The sequence below is a fragment of the Schistocerca gregaria genome, chromosome 5 (genome assembly GCF_023897955.1).
Source record: "Schistocerca gregaria isolate iqSchGreg1 chromosome 5, iqSchGreg1.2, whole genome shotgun sequence".
Lineage (NCBI taxonomy): Eukaryota > Metazoa > Arthropoda > Insecta > Orthoptera > Acrididae > Schistocerca > Schistocerca gregaria.
Window position 1 is genome coordinate 528096741 of NC_064924.1, and position 23685 is coordinate 528120425.

General features: G+C 40.6%; 1 non-coding gene across 1 annotated transcript; it reads right to left on the minus strand.

Annotated features, from left to right (window-relative positions):
- Nucleotides 1–21697: 21697 nt before the first annotated feature.
- Trnap-agg (transfer RNA proline (anticodon AGG)) lies at nt 21698–21769 on the minus strand. Its single transcript has one exon. It is a non-coding gene; the product is annotated as a tRNA-Pro (tRNA).
- Between the last annotated feature and the right edge of the window lie 1916 nt (nt 21770–23685).

Consider the following 23685-nt stretch of genomic DNA (forward strand, 5'->3'; position numbering starts at 1 on the left):
TCCAGTACCACTGGCAAAATAAGATTCTCAGCATCTGTATTTGGCTTCCGTCCTTTAGTGATCCAGTATGACTTGTAGCTAGCTAAGAACACTTTCTCATGGGCTCTGGGTACCCAATATTGGATAAAAATGTTGTTATATCATAGAAACCAATAAATAATCAATAGCATTTTATTTTTTAAAAGAAAGTAACAATTCTGTTTTATTACCTGAATCATAGTAATTTGTTGCTGGTAAATGGCCTTTAGTCTCCTTTCAAAGAAATCCAATGGTTTGTCAGCGTCCTGGGAATGTTTACTGGAGAGGTGACACACATGCTTTGAGAGTTTTATACTCTCACATGACAATACTTTGTCGCAAATTACGTATTGAGCTTTATTGCTCATAACAGTATAACCATACCAAGTAATTGTAGTCATAAAGTTTATTTTTTGCGACTTTGATTCGCATTTGCTTGTACTAGACTCGGAGGGCGGGGCATATCTTTTGAGAAACCTGTCTCTTTTATGGGCCGTTGGAGCAAAGTGCAAAGACAAAATAATCACACCTGTACTCACTGGCATACTTGGAAGTAGCAGGGTCATTTTTGTTCTGGTACATTTTGTTTGTGCAGATTGCTTACAACCAGGGGCAAGTATGCATTCATGGGCAAACCTATTGCTATGCTAACTGATTTATAACCCGCTGCAGGTTGATTTATGCCACCCTGGGAAACCCCAATCCCTTCCTCTCGCCATACAAGCATACTTCTCATATCAAATTAATTGACTAATTAATTAAACTCCCCTCGAGGAAATCCCCCATGCTCTTCAGCCTCGTTCCCTGCCTTATCCCAACTGGAAACTGGTGGGAGAAAGAGTCACTCTGTGCATATACTGTTTAATTATAAAATTGAATTTTCAGGGATTGGGTCTCTTTATTTGACAGTAAAAGTTCATGTCCAGTAGCTACATATCCTAATTATGTAAATACACTGGTGCAGATTGAAGGCATTGTCTTGTTGGAAAATTTTCATGTGTTATGCTCACCTTGGTGGTCTAGGGGTAGCGTCTTTGATTCATAATCAAAAACGTCTTCGGTCCCAGGTTCGATCCCTGCCACTGCCTAAATTTTGATAAATAATCAGCATTGGCGGCCGAAGACTTCCGGCATAAGGAGTCAGCCTCATTCCTGCCAACAGCCTGGTCAAAGAGAGCGGAGGAGCGGATAGAGGTCCAGGGCACTCTCTTGTCCTAGGGGTGGGAAATTGCCCCTAAAGGCAGAAGAATCAGCAATGATCAACGACATGAGGATGCAGAAGGCAATGGAAACCACTGCATTAAAGACACGTAACGTGTATCCACAGGACATGTGGCCTGTAGTTGAAGAAATGTCATGATGATCTCTCCATTGGCAAAAGATTCCAGAATAGTCCCCCATCGGATTTCCGGGATGCGACTGCCAACGGGGAGGTTACCATGAGAAAAAGATTGAATAATCAACGAAAGGATAATGTCCTACGAGTCGGGGCGTGGAATGTCAGAAGCTTAAACGTGGTAGGGAAACTACAAAATCTGAAAAGGGAAATGCAAAGGCTCAATCTAGATATAGTAGGGGTCAGTGAAGTGAAGTGGAAGGTAGACTGGGATTTCTGGTCAGATGAGTATCGGGTAATATCAACAGCAGCAGAAAATGGTATAACAGGTGTAGGAGTCGTTATGAATAGGAAGATAGGGCAGAGGGTGTGTTACTGTGAACAGTTCAGTGACCAGGTTGTTCTAATCAGAATCGACAGCAGACCAACACCGACAACGATAGTTCAGGTATACATGCCGACATTGCAAGCTGAAGATGAACAGATAGAGAAAGTGTATGAGGATATTGAAAGAGTAATGCAGTATGTAAAGGGAGACGAAAATCTAATAGTCATGGGCGACTGGAATGCAGTTGTAGGGGAAGGAGTAAAAGAAAAGGTTACAGGAGAATATGGGCTTGGGACAAGGAATGAAAGAGGAGAAAGACTAATTGAGTTCTGTAACTAGTTTCAGCTAGTAATAGCGAATACCCTGTTCAAGAATCACAAGAGGAGGAGGTATACTTGGAAAAGGCCGGGAGATACGAGAAGATTTCAATTAGATTACATCATGGTCAGACAGAGATTCCGAAATCAGATACTGGCTTGTAAGGCGTACCCAGGAGCAGATATAGACTCAGATCACAATATAGTAGTGATGAAGAGTAGGCTGAAGTTCAAGACATTAGTCAGGAAGAATCAATACGCTAAGAAGTGGGATATGGAAGTTCTAAGGAATGACGAGATACGTTTGAAGTTCTCTAACGCTATAGATACAGCAATAAGGAATAGCGCAGTAGGCAACACAGTTGAAGAGGAATGGACGTCTCTAAAAAGGGCCATCACAGAAGTTGGGAAGGAAAATATAGGTACAAAGAAGGTAGCTGCGAAGAAACCATGCGTAACAGAAGAAATATTTCAGTTGATTGATGAAAGGAGGAAGTACAAACATGTTCCGGGAAAATCAGGAATACAGAAATACAAGTCGCTGAGGAGTGGACGATGAAGAACGAAGTGCTCATATTAAGAAGGGAGTAAGACAAGGCTGTAGCCTTTCGCCCCTACTCTTCAATCTGTACATCGAGGAAGCAATGATGGAAATAAAAGAAAGGTTCGGGAGTGGAATTAAAATACAAGGTGAAAGGATATCAATGATACGATTCACTGATGACATTGTTATCTTGAGTGAAAGTGAAGAAGAATTAAATGATCTGCTGAACGGAATGAACAGTCTAATGAGTACACAGTATGGTTTGAGAGTAAATCGGAGAAAGACGAAGGTAATGAGAAGTAGCAGAAATGAGGACAGCGAGAAACTTAACATCAAGATTGATGGTCACGAAGTCGATGAAGTTAAGGAATTCTGCTACCTAGGCAGTAAAACAACCAATGACGGACGGAGCAAGGAGGACATCAAAAGCAGACTCGCTATGGCAAAAAAGGCATTTCTGGCTAAGAGAAGTCTACTAATATCAAATACCGAACTTAATTTGAGGAAGAAATTTCTGAGGATGTACGTCTGGAGTACAGCATTGTATGGTAGCGAAACATGGACTGTGGGAAAACCGGAACAGAAGAGAATCGAAGCATTTCAGATGTGGTGCTATAGACGAATGTTGAAAATTAGGTGGACTGATAAGATAAGGAATGAGGAGGTTCTACGCAGAATTGGAGAGGAAAGGAATATGTGGAAAACACTGATAAGGAGAAGGGACAGGATGATAGGACGTCTGCTAAGACATGAGGGAATGACTTCCGTGGTACTAGAGGGAGCTGTAGAGGGCAAAAACTGTAGAGGAAGACAGAGATTGGAATTCGTCAAGCAAATAATTGTGGACGTAGGTTGCAAGGGCTACTCTCTGAGATGAAAAGGCTAGCACAGGAAAATAATTCGTGGCGGGCCGCATCAAACCAGTCAGTAGACCGATGACAAAAAAAAAAAAAAATGCGCATCTTGACCTGCAGGGATCGACTGACCTAGTGCCCAATGCCACCACCAGGGGACACCCAACACCTCCCCATTCTCCTCCCTCACCCTTTTGGGAAATCTACAACCCCTAACCACTTCCCCCCAGTGATATGAGCCCAGTCCATGCTGAGCTGGTGGACTGGATGGATTCCATGACAGGACACTCAGATACATTACAGAGAGTATAATAATATATTGTTTATTTATAAAATTCAATTTGGATACTAATTCACAGGAGTTGGATCTCTCTTTTTTTGGCAGGAAAAGCTCATCATTCTCTGCTGTTTATTTAATTTTGGAACACCCAGGTCTTGTAAAATACGTCTAAAAGAATTAATTAAATGTGTAACTAGACGTTTTTCTCAACCATCATGAAATCGATGTCAACATAGTCACTGCATGTAATTACACTGTTACACATCACACTAAACATACCTGGCAGAAAACTTCCCAGTCGTGTCTTGGTGTGTTGGAATGGAATGCGCCGGCTTCCAATACAGACTTTCCATACCAGATCAGTGGACGCAGGTGTTGTATGTGCTCGTCCTGGTGTGCAGATACTGATCTAGCTAGTTCACAATACCAGCTGCAGATGATACTGGGAGAAGCAGCCTCTCCAATCCTCTTCCCTCCAATCCCCTCCTTCCACACCTCTCTCACCCTTCCAGTTATTTCTTGTTGGACAGAACATCAGGTGGTGGCAACTCTTTGATATTGGCACCTGGGAAATTCCTGTCAAAACACATGCTCTCTCTCTATCTCTCTCTCTATCTCAAGAGGTTACTTACTTACTGGGAGTGTCTGTCGCATGCCACCTGCCACTAGTATCCACACCACACCTCTTTTGTCCTTCTGTAGTGGATACCTGGTAAATCCCATCCTCCCCAAACTTCTGGGCTGTGGATGTCTTGGAAATAGTCAATCTGCGCTACCCCGTCTCAACTGGACTGTTTGAGTAATTAATTAAATCGATAATCTCTGTGTGAGACAGTGTTTTCTTGCTTCCTGTTGGTGGATACTAGGACTGGCAAATTTGACAGGAAATTCAGGGGCTATTTCGCAACTGGTCGCCTTCCAGGCCCCGCTCTTCCCTCTTCTGGATTTTTCTTGTCTGCTATTGGTGGATACTAGCTCAATTAGGTCCTTGGTGGATATCTATTACGTTGGAGATAGATGAAAATGGTAGTGAGAATTTTAAATTACAGTTCAGTTGCTCTATGTCCTTAAACAATTGGCAGGGGATGGAGCAGGAGTTTGACTGGGGTGGGTTCACAATACCACTATCAGAAACAATAAATTGATCTATCAGGAATTTGACGTCTCGATCGGGAGATGTGCTGTACAAAATGATGCTTGTAATTTCAAATTTCGACGAGAGTTTATACCGTCACAGTTGTGTACTTCTCGACCACCTACAGATCTGCTAAGCACTGTAGAATTCACAAGTTGGTTCTGTCTCAGTTGTGTACATCTCGATCAGCTACAGATCTGCCAAGCACTGTAGAATTCACAAGTTGGTTCTCTCTCAGTTGTGTACTTCTCGACCACCTACAGATCTGCTAAGCACTGTAGAACTCACAAGTTGGTTCTCTCTGCTATGCCAGAACAAATACCACTCTACCTTTTCTCTATAAGGCAGAGTCCTCTGGGATATATTGAGCAGCACTCAATGGACACACGCAGCAGCAGTCACCACATGGACGGGGAGGGCACCTTGTAAACACATCCACTTCAACCACAGTTCATTCTGTAGTAGCTGTCACAGCTACATGTTGAAGTCTGCAGAAACTTCTGTAGGCCACTGTGCACCACCGCCAGACTTTGGCCGCATCGGCAATTGCACACTCGTCTTCCTCATGCTCAGAGGTCAGAGACACTGCTGCTGTGACCACCTAGCAGTTAACTGGCCAGTTTACTTACGGGATAGGGTGGGGAGGGAGAATAATTGTTCAGCAAAAACACTCTCAATATTGATTCATCTCAAATTTCTGCATAAAAATTGAAGAATACTCTAAACCCATGTGATCACAAAGGCTGCCTAACAGATACTGAGTATTAGTTCGCTATTCACCTGCCTGGTGGGCTACATGGTTAGGTGAACTGCATCCTTGTAATCCCCCTCACCTGTTCAACAAGCTCAGCAGTGGTTCGCACCTTAAGGTGGAAATGTCCGTTCATTCTGGCCACTGTCTACCTCCACCATGCTCCTGTATACAAGTGTTGTTGTCCTAGAAATCAAGCCACATATTTATCAGTTTAATTAAAACTAAATATTACGATTTGCAGCACACTTATAGTGACATTCTACTAAGAGCATCCTGTCAGAAATACCTTATGAGCAAACATAGTCCCACCCACATAATTTTCTTCGCGCATGTCATAACGCTGACCACAGTGGCTTTACACACCAACACATTTACATTTCAGGCAGGCAATGCGATTATCGTCTGTATGTGTGTAGTGTCCAAAAACAATTGTGGTATGTGTACGCACGCACACACACACACACACACACACACACACACACACACACACACACCAGCTAGATGTCTCGATTCTCCTCAGTTCTAGGAAATTAAGTAACATTTAGGTCTTCCAGCCAATCAGATTCAAGAACTGACTGAAGGTATTTTCAATCAGCGCTTCTGGCTTCTGCTGTACCCTGTCAAGACTCTCTCAAACAAGCGTTGTAAAGCACAGGCGTCCATCAGTATGTGATAACACTGTTTAACAAGGGTTCTATTTCTGATATTAAAGTATGTGCTTCTAAACCACTTCACCATGGGAAATTCAGATATGTAAACAAAATATCGCTGTCAAGGAAACTTTTTATGTAATATATTTCAACAGTCATAAAGGAAGCATATAAACATTACTTTGGAGTAAAGATAGGAGACCAAGATAAAGAATGGGCGCCACATTTCTGTTGTGCTACATGTTGCTGCAAACTAATTCAGTAGTGGAAAGGTAAACAGGATGTGGCGTTGTTCGCTATGCCCATGGTGTGGAGAGAGCCCAAGAACCATGTTACTTATCGTTATATCTGTCTAACAAAAATTCAGGGCTTTACAGATCTGCCTTCAGCGTGAATGCCAGTGCAGCATTCTGACAGCCTTCCAGTCTTTAAGAGCGCCAGGTCAAATTTAGAGTGTCAGTGAAATAAGTAGTACTGAAGAAATCACAGATGATGATCCTTTATATCACTGCGCAAGTGAGTCATCGCCACTCTTGTTAAGACAAGCAGATTTAAGTGATTTAGAATGTGATCTAGGGCTAAGTAAACAAAAGGCGCAGCTGCTTGGTTCAAGATTACAAGAGTATAATCTACTCCACCAAAGTACTAAAATAAGAGTGTTCAGGCAAAAAGAACATGCCTTTATTTCCTATTTTGCAACTGACCGAGAACTGACATTTTGCAAACTCGTTGCTGGCCTAATGAAAGTGCTGAACTCCATCTATATTTCACACAGGAGTAGACACTTTTCATAGATGCGTCGAAAACAAGTCTTAAGGGTGTTCTGATCCACAACAGAAACAAAATACCTTCTGTTCCTGTAGCTTACGCCAGCTTGACCAAAGAGAATGACGAATTCGTACAAAGGATCCTAAATTCATTACAAGGCAATGAATGCAAATGGAAAATTTGTGTAGATTTCAAAGTAATTGCTGTGGTAGTAGGAATGCAACAGGGTGACACGAAGTATGCCTGTCTTCTTTGGGAGTGGGATAGTCGAGGCAGAAATTCTCATTACGTGAAAAAGAAACGGCCTAGGTCGAGACTGAAAATGCGCAAAAACAATGTACAATGTGAAAGTGTGGTAACTCCTGAAGATATACTACTTCCACTGGTTCACATCAAACTTGGGCTAATGAAACAATTCGTAAAGGCCATAGATCCAACAAACAGTGGGTTTGCATATCTAGCTACCAGATTCCCCTGTCTTTCAGCTGCAAAAATGAAGGAAGGTGTAGGCCTATTTGTGGGCCCTCAAATCAAGGAGCTGCAGAAAGATGCAAATCTCGAAGCAAGTTTAATTGACAAAGAAAAGACGGCATGGACTGTTTCAAGATTGTGTCGAAAACTTCATCGGAAGAAGAAGAGCTACTAACTACAAAGCAATGGTGAATGACATGATCAAATCATATCAAGATCTGGGATGCAATATGTCTTTGAACGTACATATGCTGAGCTGGCTGGGCAACAGAGAGTTGTAGTGACGTATCAGATGAACATGGCGAAAGATTCCATAAAGACATCTCTGCTTTAGAAAGGCATTATGAAGTTTAAGCGGGTACTTTCTATGTTAGTAGATTATTGCTCGAACATCATTCGAGAGAAGAAAGATTCACAATACAAGAGTGATGTGCATTATAATACAGTGGCTCACTTTTTGTCAATTTTCTGTAATTTTTCATGTCAAGTATATACTACAAAGCGTGTACACACAATGATTAATGTGTTATATGTTGAATCTCACCCTCCATTAATGTGATGAATTTATAACATCATAAAAACGTGAATTTGTTTATCGAATTTCACATGACGTTTGCTGCACTATAGCAGATACAGAAAAGAGAAATAAAATCCGACTACTCATAGACTATCGATGACAAAAAAACTAAAAACGTTTTTGAATTCAGCACTCGAAGCACAACTAGAATGACAATGTTTTTTTTAAAAAAAATAGAAAAAAAGTTTTTTTAAATTTTAGAACAGTTTAATCAACAACGCTCCCACACAGGAAAGATTTGCAAAGACACCACAGATATGCGTTGGTGTACTGTTATGAACTCTGCAGCCGATAGTGCGACAAAGAACATGTGAGGATCTGCTTAGGGGAGCCAATGAGAGGACGTTGTGTGTACCCCTGATGTTACATCCATATTGCCTGCCCTGTTTATTCATTGTGGCAGATCCAGTTGTACCCTTGCATAGGTATATTGTAGATGTTTTTATGAAATGAATCTATCACCCTTTATGGTCGGAAACACTCGTCAAGCGTTAAAATCACAATTCCCACGTCAAATCTGTCCTCTCCTTACAGTTAGACAAACGTAATTATTTACAGGAATAGTAATCTGAGCACTTCCCACACACATCCAGTGATATGTCGGAATATTAACCAACAACTTTATGTTCCAACAGCATAACATACCTGGCAAGTAGAGCGATTATCATTTATAGATGTATAACGAAATACTGAGCAACCAGTTGTACAAAAGAAATTTAATTTCTTTGCCGGTTTTGGGCAGTTAGCTCCCTTCTTCAGAAGATTACACCTACCACATTATTTGAGTGTGTCAACAATAAGATGCATACAGCTAATTGCCACCGTCCTATGATTCATAGCGTCTGTATAAATATAGTATAAAGAAGCGAAACAACATGTGCAAATATGACAGAACAGGTACCGTTGGGCCTTCAAGACCTGTTCAGATGGTGTTCGTTTTTTATAACCTTCTGAAGAAGGGCACTAAACCTGAAACTGGTCAATTTCTTTCATGCAACTAATTGCTTGTTATTTCGGTATATACGACTACAATTGCTGAGGATGGATGAAATACGAAATACAGGGTGTACCTGAAGTCCAGAAACACTTTCAATTATTTATTACACAACAACCAAACATTATACAGATATCACATATATGTCTTTTTGAAGAGAAACGCCGGCCGCGGTGGTCTAGCGGTTCAGGCACTCAGTTCGGAACCGCGCGACTGCTACGGTCGCAGGTTCGAATCCTGCCTCGGGCATGGATGTGTGTGATGTCATTAGGTTAGTTAGGTTTAAGTAGTTCTACGTTCTAGGGGACTGTTGACCACAGATGTTAAGTCCCATAGTGCTCAGAGCCATTTGAACCATTTTTGAAGAGAAACCCTGAAAGTTTTTTGTTTTTTTTTTTCTTTTATACCGCCACAGCATAGTTTGGTAATTTGTTGATAGTCAGCGCTAGTCGCAAACATGGCGAGTTCAGTTGCGGAGCGAGCTTTCTGTGTGTTGGAATTCGACAAAGACAGTGTGATACAGCTGTTCAACGGATGTTTAGCACCAAGTACGGTAAGAAGCCACCGACAAGGAAGGCAATTTCCACTGGCACAACAAATTCGTTATGACTGGTTGCTTGTGCCCGGCAAAGAGAAGCGGACGTCCCAATGTCAGTGAAGTGAATGTGAAGCGTGTACGAGAGACATTCATAAGGAGTCCAAAGAAATCGGTGCGTCGTGCATCCCGTGAACTCAAAATGGCTCCAATGACTGTGTGGAAAGTCCTGCGACAGAAGGTATCTATGAAACCGTTCAAATTGCAGCTAGAGCAGTAGCTACCGCATCGATAGATCGGCTGTGCCACAGAAGGGGACAGCTGTTTCATGAAACGGCCTCCCCGATCACCAGATCTCACTCCGTATAACTTTTTCTGTGGGGACACATTAAAGATGTGGTGTATGTACCGCCTCTACCATGTGATGTAGCAGAGCTCTAGGAGATAAATACGGTAAGCGACTGTCACAATCTATGATGCTGTACTGGGACGGGTATGGCAAGAATTCGATTACCGTATTGACCTCTGCCGGGTCACTCATGGTTCGCATATCGAATGTTTGTAAAAAATACTTTCAGAGTTTCTCTTCAAAATGCAGTATGTATGACATCTGCACAATGTTTAGCTCTTGTCCAATAAATAATTGAAAGTGTTTCTGGACTTTACGCACACCCTGTATTTAAAGGTGTATAGCATCTGAAAAATTATGGTATGTCAACCCTCTCACCAGATGGGTGCCATTCTGTGCAACCTACCACCGCTTCCCAATAGTAAAACCCTCCCACCACACATTTGTTATCACCACGTATTTATCGAGGAATAAAGAGCATAATTACAATTAAAAAGCCCTCGCGTCTTTTATGCATGTTACCTTTGTTCCTCACAAGAGCTGGCGTATTCCAGAGTAGAAAGAGTAACTTAGAAGGATCCAGCTAACTTCTTAAATTCTAGAAAATATCATCTCATTTCCCCTAGATGTCTCACCCCAATGACATGCCTCAATTTCGTCACTTCCACGAAATGATTTAACATATAGTTTTCCAACCAATAAGAATCAAAAACAGACTGTGGCAGTTGATATCTTCCAATCCACAGTCTGGCCTTAGCGTATCACTGAAACGACCCATGGTTCAGTGGACAGTGTGTATGTTGAAATCCAGTACTCACCTGCACCACACTTTCTGAAAGCATCATTGCACTTCCGTTACTCACAGTCACCAAAACAGAGAGAGGAAAGGAATGGAATGATTTTCACATACGCAAACGAACGTGTAACTATCCTCGTATAGGTGCGAAACGAGGGTTGCCTTGCCTTTAACTACCTAGTTTCAACTACTTTTCAAGATCTTCCAACTGCCCACTACCCACATCCGAAAAACAAGCACGTAGATCATCACAAGTAGGGAAATCCTTGGGATTTTTATCAGGTTAGCGAATAAGACAAGCAAATATTCTTGTAAAAAATATGTATTAAGCTCTACATATACACTACTGACCATTAAAATACCTACACCAAGAGGAAATGCAGATGATAAACGGGTATTCATTGGACAAATATGTTATACTAGGACTGGCATATGATTACATTTTCACGCAATTTGGGTGCATAGATCCTGAGAAATCAGTACTCAGAACAACCACCTCCAGCCGTAATAACGGCCCTGATACGCCTGGGCATTGAGTCAAACAGCTTGGATGGCGTGTACAGGTACAGCTGCCCATGCAGCTTCAACACGATACCACAGTTTAGACTGGCGTATTGTGACGAGCCAGTTGCTCAGCCACCATTGACCAGACGTTTTCAATTGGTGAGAGATGTGGAGAATGTGCTGGCCAGGGCAGCAGTCGAACATTTTCTGTATCCAGAAAGGCCTGTACAGTACCTGCAATATGCGGCCGTGCATTATCCTGCTGAAATGTAAAATTTCACAGGGATCGAATGAAGGTAGAGCCACGGGTCCTAACACATCTGAAACGTAACGTCCACTGTTCAAAGTGCCGTCAATGCGAAGAAGGGGAGACCGAGATGTGGAACAAATTTCACCCCATACCATCACGCCAGGTGATACGCCAGTATGGCGATGACGAATATGCGCTTCCAATGTGCGTTCACCGCTGTGTCGCCAAACACGGATGTGACCATCATGATGCTGTAAACAGAACCTGGAATCATCCGAAAAAATGACGTTTTGCCATTCGTGCACCCAGGTTCGTCGTTGAGTACACCATCGCAGGCGCTCATGTCTGTGATGCAGCGTCAAGGGTAAATACAGCCATGGTCTCCGAGCTGGTAGTACATGCTGCTGCAAACGTCGTCGAACTGTTCGTGCAAATGGTTGTTGCCTTGCAAACGTCCCCAACTGTTGACTCAGGGATAGAGAAGTGGCTGCACGATCCGTAACAGCCATGCGGATAAGATGCCTGTCATCTCGACTGCTAGTGATACGAGGCCGTTGGGATCCAGCACGGCGTTCCGTATTACCTTCCTGATCCCACTGATTCTATATTCTGCTAACAGTCATTGGATCTCGACTTACGCGAGCAGCAATGTCGCGATACGATAAACCGCAATCGCGATAGGCTACAATCCGACCTTTATCAAAGTCGGAAACGTGATAGTACGCATTCCTCCTCCTTACACGTGACATCACAACAACGTTTCACCCGGCAACGCCGGTCAATTGCTGTTTGTGTATGAGAAATCGGTTGGAAACTTTCCTCATGTCAGCATGTTGTAGGTGTTGCCACCGGCGCCAACCTTGTGTGAATACTCTGAAAAGCTAATTATTTGCATGTCACAGCATCTTCTTCCTGACGGTTAAATTTCGCGTCTGTAACACGCCATCTTCGTGGTGTAGCAATTTTAATGGCCAGTAGTGTACATTTACACACAGAAAACAACACTTCCTTTATTATCGGTTGGTGTGGTTTTAATAACGTGTAATTTTAATAACATATAATAGATTGACCAAAATGGCCAATGGATCCAACTTCTTCAGTGCGGATGCACAAGTACGTCCGACCTCCTGCGGGAATCTCAGAGTAGCGACCGTGGCGGAAATGGACAGGGACTGCGCATAGCTGGCGCTCAGTGGAAGCATGTATCAAACATGAACCCTGCCAAGACAGTCTGCACAGGTGCGACAACATTGTGCACTGGGTGGCGCAGTGGTTGACGTACCTGCCTAGTAAGCAGGAGAACCTGTGTTTGATTCCCAGTCTGGCGCACGTTTTCAGTCGTCGCCACTTATTCTGTGTAATGTCCTGATGCAGCTGACATCCATAATCTCCTGCCTTCCCTTTCTTCCCCCTCCACCTTCAGTTTACATTTAATAACACCAATCTTATTCTTTACCTTATTATTTAAATCTACATTGGACTCATCTAATTCTTTCTCCAGCAAGTAATTTGATAAATACAAATAAAGGTACGAGGGTCACTCCAGATTAAATGCCCACTATTTTTGTAAAAATACAGTTTTCATTCTACATGTGAGAAAGTTTTACAGTGAGTAAATACATCCTTCCCGCTTGTTTTCAAACTTGGCTCAACCTATTCCCGTGAGTGGCGCCGTCACTGCATGTCTTCAACATGGCTGCTACACTTGACGTTCGTCAGTGGCAATATGCTGTCATAGAATTCCTGTGCCGTGAAAACCAGACAGTGGGAAACATCCACAAGAGGTTGAAAAAAGTTTATGCAGATGGTGCTGTCGCTCGTATTACAGTTAGTCGGTGGGAAAGCAGGTTATGTGATGAAAGCGGGCACGGCAATATTGAGGATTGTCCTCGCAGCGGCAGGCCTCGTACTGCACACACTCCAGACATTGTGCAGAGAGTTAACGAATTGTTGACTGCTGACAGACGCATCACAGTGAACGAATTGTCACGCTACGTTGGAATAGGGGAAGCACGCTACGTTGGAATAGAGGAAGGAAGTGCTCGCAGAATACTGAAAATGTTGGCGTTAAAAAAGGTTTGTGCCAGGTGGGCCCCAGGATGTTGGCAGTGGCTCACAAAGAAACATGAAAAACGGTACGCAGCGAACTTCTGGAACAGTACGAGAGTGGAGAGGTGGAGATGAATTTCTTGGATGAATTGTGACAGTTGATGAAACATGGCTCCATCATTTTTCACCAGAGACGAAGAAGCAATCAATGGAGTGGCTTCATGCAAATTCACCCAAGCAATAAAATTCAAAACCACACATTCTGCTGGAAAAGTTATGGCTACGGTGTTTTTCGCTTCCGAAGGACTCTTGCTTGTGGGCATCATGCCAAGTGGAACCACCATAAATTCTGATGCATATGTGACGACACTGAAGAAACTGAGTCGTGTTCGACCACATCAGCAAAAGCAGGATGCACGGCCACATGTCAGTGAAGAAACCATGGAAGCGATCACAAAACTCGTATGGACAACACTGAAACACCTGCCTTACAATCCTGACCTGGCTCCATGTGACTATCATCTCTGTGGGAAACTGAAAGTCTCTCTTCGTGGAATAAGGTTTGAAGATGATGACTCCCTTGTGCACGCTGCCAAACAGTGGGTCCAACAGGTTGGTCCAGAATTTTAGCATGCAGGTATACAGGCGCTGGTTCCAAGATGGCGTAAGGCAGTTGAGAGGGATGGAAATTACGTGAAGAAATGAAAATATTTTTCCTAAAGGATGTATCTGCACACTGTAAAACTTTCAAACATGTAGAATAAAAGATGGATTTAAAAAAATAGTGTGCAATTTATTTGAAGTGACCCTCGTATGTTCTCGAATTCGAAAACATGTCTAACTTTTTGCATGTAAACTATATATTTTATGGCTTTAACAATTAGCTCTGTTTCTTCCAGCAGTTCTAGACGAGAGCATTCGGTGATTTTAATCTTGCCTCTTATTTCCTGCATAATATTACTTTTATAACACTCCACATCTTCCTGGGTGTACACTACTACCTCTTCTGCTGCACATTCTTGTGGAATTTTCTTATATTCACAACTTTTACAAACGAGTCGTCATTAAATCTTGTTATTCTGCCGGTTTTAAGCTCTGAAAACGGTTGTTCTGCTGCAAAATGCACAACATCCAGTCGGACACACTTAGAGACGATGTAAACATCCTCTTTAAGCAGATCCAGGTGGAAATGAAGCTTTATATATATAGGTTTCTTGCGTGTGCTTTTGTGTAGTAAACCTGCTCCAATCCATTATTTTTAGCCAGGACTCCAACATATGGCTACTTACGGGCGCTATTCATATTAAATGCTGATATTTTATATTCTCCAGTGATAGCCATATTTCACCACACACCGTGCTTAAAACATTATGTAAGCCTTACCTGCGCAATGGCTTCTTTTTCCGATTGCAGTTTATATTCTTCTTTTGTGGCAATCGTCTTTGCTATATGCTCCAGTTTTCGTTTTTTTTGGCTTCGATCTCTTCTATTACTAGTTTTCTTTTCTGTACACACACCATGCTAACTGCGCTTAAGCCATTCCCCATTAAAGAAATTACGCCTTTAAGTCCGGTGAGATGTTTACTCTTTTTCTTAGAACTTGTGGAACAGCTCTGTAGATACCAGTGCTAATTCTGCGATCGAGTAAAACTGAAGTGATATCAGGTGCTCCCCAGGGAAGCGTCCTGGGACCTCTACTGTTCCTGATCTATATAAATGACCTGGGTGACAATCTGAGCAGTTCTCTTAGACTGTTCGCAGATGATGCTGTAATTTACCGTCTAGTAAGGTCATCCGAAGACCAGTATCAGTTGCAAAGCGATTTAGAAAAGATTGCTGTATGGTGTGTCAGGTGGCAGTTGACGCTAAATAACGAAAAGTGTGAGATGATCCACATGAGTTCCAAAAGAAATCCGTTGGAATTCGATTACTCGATAAATAGTACAATTCTCAAGGCTGTCAATTCAACTAAGTACCTGGGTGTTAAAATTACGAACAACTTCAGTTGGAAGGACCACATAGATAATATTGTTGGGAAGGCGAGCCAAAGGTTGCGTTTCATTGGCAGGACACTTAGAAGATGCAACAAGTCCACTAAAGAGACAGCTTACACTACACTCGTTCGTCCTCTGTTAGAATATTGCTGCGCGGTGTGGGATCCTTACCAGGTGGGATTGACGGAGGACATCGAAAGGGTGCAAAACAGGGCAGCTCGTTTTGTATTATCACGTTATAGGGGAGAGAGTGTGGCAGATATGATACACGAGTTGGGATGGAAGTCATTACAGCATAGACGTTTTTCGTCGCGGCGAGACCTTTTTACGAAATTTCAGTCACCAACTTTCTCTTCCGAATGCGAAAATATTTTGTTGAGCCCAACCTACATAGGTAGGAATGATCATCAAAATAAAATAAGAGAAATCAGAGCTCGAACAGAAAGGTTTAGGTGTTCGTTTTTCCCGCTCGCTGTTCGGGAGTGGAATAGTAGAGAGATAGTATGATTGTGGTTCGATGAACCCTCTGCCAAGCACTTAAATGTGAGTTGCAGAGTAGTCATGTAGATGTAGATGTAGATCTGACGGTACTGTGGAGAACAATTTCCTGAACTGAGAGAAATATGCTTCTCCTGCTTTACTATAGTGTTTCAGTATAATACTTTTATTGTCTTTGTTGATGTCAATGTTAAGAATCTTCACGTAGGTTACGGGTAGATAATTAAAACTGTATGCAAACAGTACATAACTAATAAGCTTTTCTTGGTCTTGAGAGTCTTGAAGGCTCTCTTGCATACCAGTCAATTTTGGCTATTTTTGTTACCACAGTAGACAAACTGCAGAATATTGTTAATATCTCACAGCAGCTGTTCTGTAAATTATTAGTTAGCTGACACCACGTGGAGTGATTAACACAGGCTACATGGAACACATTGCAAATACTGTTTGTTATTGTTTAAAACACTTGAACAGTTTTGCACAGGGCTCAACACACAATCCATTCTGTAGTTGTATATTGAAGCCTCCAGTTTGGAAATACCATGCTGTTTATCAAGAAGGACCCAAAAGTTTCTTGTAGTTGCATGTCTGGGCAGTTTACAAAATCTAACTTCGTTCACACATGGGCTTGTGATAAGACATATAATTTTGTTGTATATCTTTACTCTATAGTTGGAGGTCATCCGTATTAAACAGTATATTTCAACTGTCTTATCGTTGTCCACAATCACATTCATGCTTCTCTGGCGGTCTCCTTCCATGCAGAAGTTGTGCTTTGATACTAGGTAGATGCATATCTCTGTTTTATTAAAAATCCCTCGAAATCTTGCATTATGTTCAAATCCAAAAGGTAACAGTCCTCTACACGTAGCTGTTGTAATATACCAAGCAGCTCTTCCATTAGAACATCCATTTAACGTCAGGCTTATATGGTATAGCAACAGGATTTCTATATTTCTTCGAAATGGTTTCCAGTGCTTCCTTGCCGATTTTATCTAATATTCCTCCTGTGCCTTTTTACTACATTACTGTGTGTTAGTGTTAATTTCGATTATAACTAACGAATTATGTTTTATTCCTCTTTGCAGAATGTAGATCTAGTGATGATTCCTTTAGAAGCTGTAAAGCAGTCATCTAAAAAAAAAAAAAAAAAAAAAAAAAAAAAAAAAAAAAAAAAAGTTGTGTGACCATGACTGTGTTAACTGAAGAATTCGAAATTTTAATAGATCACTGTTTTCCTGGACAAGTGTTCAAAAACATTTCACTTGCTATAGACATTATGATGTGTAGGCACAATTTGTCAGCTTCATTCCTTCTGCTTTCCTGATGAGGCAACTGTTGGTTGAGAAAGCTTGAATTTTGTGTGTATGTTTGTGTTTGTTTGTGTGTCTATCAACCTGCCAGCGCTTTCGTTTGGTAAATCACATCATCTTAGTTTTTAGATATATTTTTCCCACATGGAATGTTTCCCTCTATTATATACATAGTCTGCAGTCTTGATAAGTCACCTGCATAGGTAATGAGTACGTCACATATGAAAAACACACACACACACACACACACACACACACACACACACACACACACATATATATATATATATATATATATATATATATATATATATATATATATATATATTGTGTGTGTGTTTAATATGTGACATACTCATTACCTATGCAAGTGACTTATCAAGACTGCAGCTGCCAATGTAGGCATGGTCCTGTCTCTTTCTCTCTACATCTGCTAGAGACATCGACGACTGCAGTAGTGTTAAAGGCAGTGTCGGCAACAGTGGCAAGGAGGCTGGGGAGGTGGCACCAGTGGGGATGGTGACAACTGGAAACTCGTGCTTGTAAGTACTGACACCTGGTAAGTAGGACCAGTTTATGATCATGCTTATTCTTAGGATTAAAATCAGTAGCATTGCTCTCCAGTGAGCTATGCTTATAAGATATTTGAATTATAGGATAGGGATGTGGTGGAAAATAAGAAAATTTTGTAGGCAATATTATTTTTTGTTTATATATACCCATGTAAATTGTCACAATTATGTACACTTGTGTTCTACAACATTTTCCAAATAACTGCTTTCTATAGGCCTTAATTTCAGCCTGTACAGTATTCAGTCTTGTAAAAGCAACTACATGCTCCTCAGTTTGGTCCTACAGAACTTGACGTATAAATAAATAAATCTGTCATCCATGAATTCAGCTTATATGACTTTATGTTTCTAGGATCTACACTTATAGACTTTGGTGTTAGATGAATACATCCATTTGTACAGTGTTCTGATTGCTTCATATTTACATTATTCTCAAGCAAATAGTACTCATACTCACAGTATGCACCTCTAGCATAAGAATACCAGCAGCTCATTCTGTCTGTAGCAGTATTTAACACACAGTATAGATTGCCCAAATTAACAACACTAGAGTGTTCTATATTAATGAGTGTGTTTTCTGAGGTCAATTCCTGTAGTTTTATTTGTACCAAAAATACTCCACTCTAGCAATAACGCACTGAATGTCCTCTACTTAAATTACTACATCAAAGTCATGAGGGGAGGGGGGGTGTAGGGGTGTTAGCCTATATTCATATGTTTAGATACACTAGTAGTCATATTATACATATTGGAGAAAAGCAGTATTCTACTGGCACTTAAATGAGGCTTGGTGACCTCAGGTAGTTCTAGCAGCAGATGTTGCTGCTGTGGCTTTGGTGGTGGCAGCACAGAACAATGAAACGGCTGTGGGCCGCGTCTGCTTAATGGTGCAAGCAAAATAAGTTGAACAGCTACATATCCTGGTGAAGCATTTCAGATAGTACTGTGTCAGGGTGTGTTGCACTGCTGGAAAAATAAATAAAAATACATGAGTATAAACAAGCATATTAGTAAGTGAATAACAGCAATAATGTTAATAATAAGTAATAGACCAATGCTTACTTTCAAAAGTCACAGACGTCTTCTGGTCAGGGCCAGTGGATGACCTCTTTTGCTGCCACTGCTGCTGCTGCTGGCACTTCATGGTGATTCTTCCACTATGCTGTATAAACCTCGAATGACGGCATTCATGAAATTGGATATTTTATAATTAAAAAAAAAATGGATTGGTCCAGAGAGACATAGGGATGAGTGGGAATGGAAGGAGGGATGGGAGTCACATTGAATTTTACTTTTAATTTTTTGAGTCATCAGTCTTCTGACTGGTTCGATGTGGCCCACCATGAATTTCCCTCCTGTGCCAACCTTTTCACTTCAGAGTATTACTTGCATCCTACATCCTCAATTATTTGCTGGGTGTATTCCAGTCTCTGTCTTCCTCTGCAGCCCTGTCTAGTACCACGGAAGTTATTCCCTAATGTCATAACAGATGTCTTATATTCCTGTCCTTCTTCTTGCCTATGTTTCCTATATGTTCCGTTTCTCACAAATTCTGCCGAGAAGCTCCTAATTCCTTGCCTAGTCAGTCCAACTAATTTTCAACTTTCGTCTGTAAGAACACATCTCAAATGCTTCTATTCTTTTCTGTTCCGATTTTCTCATTGTCCATGTTTCACTACCATATAATGCTGTGCTCCGAAGGTACACTCTCTGAAATTTCTTCCTTAAATTAAGGCCTATATTTGATATTAACAGACTTCTCTTGGTCAGGAATGCTCTTTTCCCCTATGCTAGTCTGCTTTTTATATCCTCATTGCTCCATCCGTCATGGGTTATTTTACTGCCTAGGTAGCAGAATTCCTTAACCTCATCTGCTGCATTATTACCAACTTTGATGTTAAATTTCTCATTGTTCTCATACCTGCTTCTTCTTATTACTTTCATCTTTCTTAAGTTTACTCTCAACCTTGAACATTCTTTGCACAGTGTGCCCTATCTTATCTGTGACTTGAGATTAGAAGTCAGTTATAACTGGTGTTGGTTGAACCAGCACTGCCCTGCTACTCCCATCTGACATCTCTTAAGTGGTACCTTTTTTATTTTCGTATCACCTATGTATAATAATATTCAGATTTCAAATAAAGATTTGTTTAGATATTAAAGCATTTCTGTGTTATGTTCTCCCAATTGAATTTATTATCAAGTTGTAATCCTGGCAATTTAACACTGTCAACCTCTTGTATATGTTTGTCCCCATAGTTTAGACACATAGTGGGAAGGAACTTCTTACAAGTTCTGAAATGCTTATCATGTGTGTATGTGTGGGCATGAGGGGTGGGGGGTTGGAGGAGATGGGTGGCAGCACCTGCCTCTCTACGAAAAGTCCTTCATAAAGTGAACTTGAGTCCTGCTATACATCATAGGTAGACATGTCAATTCAAAATCAGTCTGAAGAAAGGCAAAAGATGTAAGGTACTGCCATACAAGAGATATGCAGCATTGATTGCTGATCAATTCAGCAATTCATTCCTTGATATATTATTTACTTTACTTCTGCAAAACAGTTTTCTGTATATGAAGCTGCTGTGAGCCAAAATATTTAAATCTCTCCATAAAACTATGTACCAATGAAATATTACTTTTCATGACTGTCATGTGGCTTTCAACAAAGAGTGTAGAATACTCGAATCTATATTCCTGCATGCCAAAGACAGTGCATAGTGTACGGTACATGTCCCTACTTGTAGGGAGCCTATTTAGCAGCTTCCACCGCCAACAAAGATTTGATTTTCAAGACTTCATATAATTATTGACTAAATTTAAAATGTTGTCATAATCGACTCGGTAAGAGATATAATCGTGCATTAACGGTTTAACACGATAAGAAATAGTAAACACAGGAACTGTGTAGGCTTATATTGTATTTCTTGAGGCAGCGTAAGCAGGGATGCAATAAGCAGCCAATAACTACATTATGAAACATGCAAATATGCGTAAGTCAGTAATGTATAAGCATTTACACAATTCTGTGGAAAACATATCGACAGGCAAATTAAGATTCTAGTTCTATAGGTCCTGTTTCTATTTCACAGTGCGCAGTTTACCTTCAACATATTTATCTAGAGCACTTAGCGACTTTATTCGTAATTTCAAACTTGTTTCTAATGAAAGTATTAACTGTTCATGCAGTACAAGTTCAGCAGTAGGTATAGCGTTTAAATATATTATTTCTTTATTACTATCTCTATCCGCAACACACTTTGCTGACAGTACACACACTTACTACTGAATGCATCTGCAAAATTATGTCATTTTACGGCTCATAATTCGAGAGCTATGACATCATAAACATTGAGGACAGTGAAAAAGTACTGTAGCTGTTTTATACTCGGCAGTTAGAACATTTAAGGAAAGAGGGTAGAGGGGTTACTGGTTTTTTACTCAATGAACTTACTTTATTAACTATATTCTTATGCTGTTAATGGACAACAAAATCGTACTATTGTCACTTTGTAATCTTTGGTTATTTGTTACCATAGGCTGGCTGTTTTTTTTTCGTAACCTTATGATGCTTTTAGGAAAATGGCGTATATTATTCCACAAAGACGTCTTGTATGGTGAAAATATGAGTTTTCTAATAAAGAATCTAGTTTAATTTGCTCCTTAGTTCGTCCTAACACACCTATGCTGCTTAGTATAATATTCTGTACCTATATGGTAAAGTGTATTAAAATGGATTAACAGCAGGGATGCAAATCAAATTATCAAAGTTTTGGGAATTAAATAAGATGTATGAGCAAAAAATAAATTCGGGCTCGTCCGGGATTTGAACCCGGGACCTCTCGCACCCTAAGCGAGAATCATACCCCTAGACCAACGAGCCACGTTAAGAATTCGGCAAATATTGAAGTTTAGACAACTACTAGCCTTGCCAATAGATCATAGCATTAGCATAGGAACTTTATTGTCATATAGTCAGATGTTTGGGACATAGGTGACTCTTCAGTTTAAAGCTACTTCTCATTGTAAGTATACAGAATAATTACAAGTATTCTGTAATTGTAAGTACCACAGAGTGATTTAAAATAATCATGTTGAAAATAAAGTAAAATTGTGAATAAGTATTTATTTAAACTACTTTTTTAGCATGACAGAATAAAATGTAACAGCAGGCACAGTTATTTGTGGCAGTCAGACATAAATTCTTCTACACTGTAATAATATTTACTTGCTAGGTATTTTTGTAAATGATGTCCAAATTCTTCTGGTTCATAATGTTTAAAATTTTCAGACTTCATTTCCCAGACTCATACCCCTGTAGTAAGATGCCTTCTCCAGCAGTTTTAGCCTATGTATATATACCTATTTGAACCCAATAACTGATATTTGTTTCTTGTTTCATAATTATGCTTAAAGAGGTCATCCTGAAGTTGTAGGTTTTCTTTAGAAAGAGAGAGTCATAAGATCAAAGGTCTTGAACAGAGGTCTGCACGATTGCTTTTTTTCTGCACCTGCCATGGCACTAATGATTTTTTTCTGTAGCCTTAAGACTCTATGTAACTTTGTTTTCTCTGATTGCCAAAAATTTATACCATATCTAATCACAGATACAATTATGCATGATATACAACTTTTCTGACTGATGTCACTATTATACTGCTTATAACATTCATTACAAATCGTAGACTTTTTAGACGGTGACACATGGCATCTACATGCATTTTACTGCAAACTACAAACATTTTAGTGGTGAACTTTACCCACAGGCATGAGTTACCTGAATGGTCATGTGTGAATAAGGAAATTCACAGAATGAATCCGAAACTTAAAAGTAGTTGTAGGCTATTCATTAATGTGAAATTAATTGACTCAAGCACACTTGATAGAGAATGTTTCATGAAACATGGGCTTCACCTTAACAGAAATGGGAAGGCCAGGTTAGGAAACTTAATGTTGTTGTTGTTGTTGTCTTCAGTCCTGAGACTGGTTTGATGCAGCTCTCCACGCTACTCTATCCTGTGCAAGCTGCTTCATCTCCCAGTACCTACTGCAACCTACATCCTTCTGAATCTGCTTAGTGTACTCGTCTCTCGGTCTCCCTCTACGATTTTTACCCTCCACGCTGCCCTCCAATGCTAAATTTGTGATCCCTTGATGCCTCAAAACATGTCCTACCAACCGATCCCTTCTTCTAGTCAAGTTGTGCCACAAACTTCTCTTCTCCCCAATCCTATTCAATACCTCCTCATTAGTTACGTGATCTATCCACCTTATCTTCAGTATTCTTCTGTAGCACCACATTTCGAAAGCTTCTATTCTCTTCTTGTCCAAACTAGTTATCGTCCATGTTTCACTTCCATACATGGCTACACTCCAAACAAATACTTTCAGAAACGACTTCCTGATACATAAATCTATATTCGAAGTTAACAAATTTCTCTTCTTCAGAAACGCTTTCCTTGCCATTGCCAGTCTACATTTTATATCCTCTCTACTTCGACCATCATCAGTTATTTTACTTCCTAAATAGCAAAACTCCTTTACTACTTTAAGTGTCTCATTTCCTAATCTAATTCCCTCAGCATCACCCGATTTAATTTGACTACATTCCATTATCCTCGTTTTGCTTTTGTTAATGTTCATCTTATATCCTCCTTTCAAGACACTGTCCAGTCCGTTCAACTGCTCTTCCAAGTCCTTTGCCGTCTCTGACAGAATTACAATGTCATCGGCGAACCTCAAAGTTTTTACTTCGTCTCCATGAATTTTAATACCTACTCCAAATTTTTCTTTTGTTTC